This window comes from Lipotes vexillifer, unplaced genomic scaffold, assembly GCF_000442215.2.
Source record: "Lipotes vexillifer unplaced genomic scaffold, Lipotes_vexillifer_v1.1 scaffold134, whole genome shotgun sequence".
Taxonomy (NCBI): domain Eukaryota; kingdom Metazoa; phylum Chordata; class Mammalia; order Artiodactyla; family Lipotidae; genus Lipotes; species Lipotes vexillifer.
In genome coordinates, this window is record NW_006787464.1 from 4,607,506 (window position 1) to 4,612,338 (window position 4,833).

Consider the following 4,833-nt stretch of genomic DNA (forward strand, 5'->3'; position numbering starts at 1 on the left):
AAAACATAGACATTAAATTCTTTGACATTGGTCTTAGTTTTTTTTTTTTTCTTTTTGATATGTATCCTTAGGCAAGGACAACAAAAGCAAAAATAACAAATGGACTGCGTCAAACTAAAAAACTTTTGCATGGTGAAGGAAATCACTGACAAAACAAAAAGGCAACCTGTGGAATGTAAGAAAATATTTGCAAATGATATATCTGATAAGGGGTTGATATCAAAATACATAAAGAACTCATACAACTCAATATAAAAAAACCCAAGCAATTCAATTAAAATGGACAGAGGTCCTGAATAGACTTTATTCCACAAAAGACATAGAGATGGCCAAAAGACATATGAAAAGATGCTCAGCATCACTAATCATCAGGGAAATGCAAGTCAAAACCACACTGAGATATCACCTTGTGCCCATTAGAGTGGCTGTTATCCAAAAAGCAAGAAATAGCAAGTGTTGGAGAAGATGTAGAGAAACAGGAACTCTTATACTCTGTTAGTGGGAATGTAAATTGGTGCAACCACCATGGAAAACAGCATAGAAGTTCCTCAAAAGATTAAAAATGTAAATACCATATGATCCAGCAATTCTACTTTGGAGTATATATCTGAAGAAAATGAAAACCTGAATTTGAGAGGATATATGCACCCCTATATTCACTGTAGAATTATTTACAACAGCCAAGATATGGAAGCAACCTAAGTGTCCATCGATACGTGAATGGATAAAGAAGATGTGATATATATGTGTGTATGTATATATATATGTGTGTGTGTGTGTGTGTGTGTGTGTGTGTGTGTGTATGTGAGTGTGTGTGTGTATATAATGGAATATTACTCAGCCGTCTCAGCCATAAAAAGAATGAAATCATTCTGTTTGCAACAATGCAGGTGGATCTAAAGGGTATTATGCTAAGTGAAATAAGTCAGAGAAAGAAAAATATCAATACCATATGATTTAACAAAACAAACAAGGAAAGCAAAGCAGAAACAGACTCTTAGACATAGAGAACAAACTGGTGGTTGCCAGAGGGGATCCAGGTGGGGGATGGGCAAAATAGGTGAAAGTGATTAAGAGGTACAAACTTCCAGTTAGAAAATAAATAAATACATCATAGGGATATAATTCACAGCATAGGGAATATAGTCAAAATATTGTAATAACCTTGTATGGTGACAGATGGTAACTAGACTTATTGTGGTGATCATTTTATAATGTATAAAAATATTGAGTCACTATGTTGTACACCTGAAACTACAATTAAAAAACTAGAGAGGGAAAATTTCCTAATTCCCTAAATGCTAAATTATTGTTGTCATGTCTGTGTTCCCCAAAGTACTTTGTTTATACTGCTAATATAGCTATCATCATAATATATTAGAGTTGTATTTTTGAGGGTAGAAGGCTATACTTACATTTTATATTTCCAGCACTTAGAAGTGGCCTGACACACTACACAAGTGATTGAAAAAGACTGTTTCATGGGAAGTAGCATAACTGAGCCAAACAGCATGATCTTTGGGGGTAAAAAAGTCTATGCTTAATCCTGTTTCTACCATTAAAGTGGTAGATGACCTTGGACCTATTAAATCTCTTTTCTGATTCCCAACTTAGCTCTCAAGTGTGGACAGAAATACCTGCCACAACTTAGCTCTCAAGTCTGGACAGAAATACCTGCCACATAGTCTTGTAGTGTTTAATTAGAGGACGTGAGTAAAACTCTTGTGTCTGTGTGTAGTTGGTGTTTGATAAATGACAGTTGTTAGTGATAATAAAGCTTTTTATTAATTCTGACCCAGGGTATTAGCACAGATCTTTTAGAGGTAAATGAACTGAACAGCTGAGAGACACAGGTTAACTTCACAAATATTTAGTCTGTGCAAACCTAGAATTCTATCCAAGTTTCATGCCTACTTCTTTTCATTTCATGCAATGAATATTTATTGAGTGTCTAGTATGTGATGGGTGCTGAGCAAGATGCCAGGAAATTTGCACTGAATAAGACATGCCCAGCCTCTGCCCTCTTGGAGCATACAATCTATGTAACAAAATGTTATTTTCAGGCATATCATGCATTTTATTCTGGACTATATTTTTCCCCTGAATAACCTTATTGGAGGCACTTTCCATTCCCATACATAGGTTTCTATTTTGCTTTACCACCTCCTTCTTATTTTTCTTTACATCTGGTAATCTGATAATCAGTTAATAAATACTGTTTGGTTAATATATGTTCTGGAAAAGGAGGTAATGATTAAAGAAAATAACATATTATAAGTTAAATAAGATCGATAATGGCTACTCTTGACTTTCTTTCTACCATGACTCAGACATTTTATATTGGGTTGGCCAAAAGGTTCATTCGGGTTTTTCTGCAAGATGTTACAGAAAAACCTGAACGAACTTTTTGGCCAACCCAACATAAGTTGTCTGGATTCTGTAACATCTTACGGAAAAACCCAAACCAACTTTTTTGGCTAACCCAATATTATTTGTAGTCCTCAGGACAAATCTTGCAAGTTAGGAATTACTAAACTCATTTTTCAAATGGAAAACTAAGACTCGGAGAGGTTAAGTTATCTAGCCAAGCTCATTCACTTGGTAAGAGGCTACTGTGAGATGCTAGTATAGACCCACCTGACATTAAAGCCCATGCATTTTTCCATGATGCAATACCTTTTGTAGGAGGCAAAATAATGCACACACCCCCACACCAAATCTCCACATCCTAATTCCCAGATCTTGTAAATATGTTATGTTCCATAGCAAAGGCGAATAAAGTTTTTGGATGGAACTATCCTGCGTTATCTGGGTAGGCCGGTGTAATCACAAAGTTCTTAAAAGTGCATGGGGGAGACAGAAGAGTAGGTCAGAGTAATGCGATATGAGAAAGACTCAGCCCACCTTTGTTGGCTTTGAAGATGGAGAGGGGCCATAAGCCAAAGAAGGCAGGCAGCTTCTAGAAGTTGGACAAGGAAAAGAAACATATTCTTTTCCGTGTCCTCCTGAAAAGAATACTGTGCTACTGATGGCTTGATTTTAGCCATTGAAATCCATGTCAGACTTCTGGTCTATAGATAATATAAGATAATAAATTTATATTGTTTAAGCCACTAAACAATATTGCTGTTATGACAGCAATAGAAAACTAATACACTACCTCTCTAGGTGTAAAATGACTTTTAAATGTGTGCAAAGAAATAATAAAGGGCTATATTTTATCATCCTACCAGAAAGAACTTTAGAGTAAGATGCATTCAGTGTCAGTTTTGGTATATGAGTAAGACTTCAGGTAGAAGTTAAGTATTGTAGGGGTGAATTTAAATCAGGGCTTATTAAAATAGAATGTGAGGGCTTCCCTGGTGGCGCAGTGGTTGAGATTCCGCCTGCCGATGCAGGGGACACGGGTTCGTGCCCTGGTCCGGGAGGATCCCACATGCCGCGGAGCGGCTGGGCCCGTGAGCCATGGCCGCTGGGCCTGCGCGTCCGGAGCCTGTGCTCCACAACGGGAGATGCCACAACAGTGAGACGCCCGCGTACCGCAAAAAAAAAAAAAAAGAATATGATTACATATTATGGCTTGGAATTATGATGACTGAAAGGAGGGAAGAAAGGGAAGGAGGAAAGAAAGAAAAGAAAAAGGAAAGGAAAAAGAAGGAAAAACTTTTAGATTATGTTCTATTAAAAGAGAAAGAGCAGATTTAAATATTTTAGTTTTTCAATTGTCAAGAAAGAAGCAGCCTGAAAACAAAAATAATCAAGCAGGAAACATCTTTTATCATTCCTTTCAGTTCTCAATCTTCACATTAGATTAATCCAATGGGGAAATTTTTTCTTTTCTCTATGCCTTATCTGAGCAATCATCTCAGCTGTTTTTAAAAAAATAAGTAATACAAATAGGCTTCATGGAGATCTTATATTCATTCAGGAAAATAATAGACAAACTGAATTATTTATAAAGCCAATTAGTTTTACAAAGACAGTGAATGACAAGTAATGGTTAAGGAGTGCTTTGCTGGTAATTTAATTTATAAAAAATTGTGAAGAAGTCTGTGCCAGCTTTTAACATTTAACAGTAAATCTGCAGTGGATTAATAGAAACTCTTAAAAAGAGACCTATCTAGTTGTGACTTTGATCAAACTGGGAAAGCTATAGGTAAATCCGTAATACCTAGGGTCTCATGTAGGTAATACGACCCTAGGTATTTTGTAGTTTCCAGTGGGAATTTGGAGTGTAAAAATCATGCATAGCCTAGAAATTTCAGGCAGAGGCTCAAATCCTTTTCCTTGGAAAAGATGAAGTGCTGCCAAACAACAAGAGTTGATAAGGTAGAAAAGAGGTGAATTTCTGTTGGTGTCTTGCTATTGGATCACAACAGGCAAAGGCAGAGAAATGCTGCCCATGGGCTGGTTCTGGCCCACAGTAGCCATGTTAACACACATGTGCACTCTAGATCAAAGGAATTTATGATGAATTCCTTTTTCTCTTTCCTTTTCTTTACTAAAACAAACAAAATTCAAAATACTTAATAATTGTTCTCAAAATATACATGTTATGTATATGACCATTCACTGCTTAAATAATGCCAGATGAGGGGTTGAAGGTAGTAGAGCATTTTCATGTTCAGGGAATGCATTTCTTGCCCTTTCGAACTTTTGCCTGCAAGCCAATGTAAAGATGTGTGATGATATCAACATTATTCTGAATTATACTCTAGGAAAAAAGCTGAGTCCCAAAGGCTAAGAGCTAGAAGTCCTGACATAAGGTCACTAAACTCTTTAGGTTTACCTATTTTTCCAGAATTCCAAGGAGTTATAATTTCTTCTCAGGTG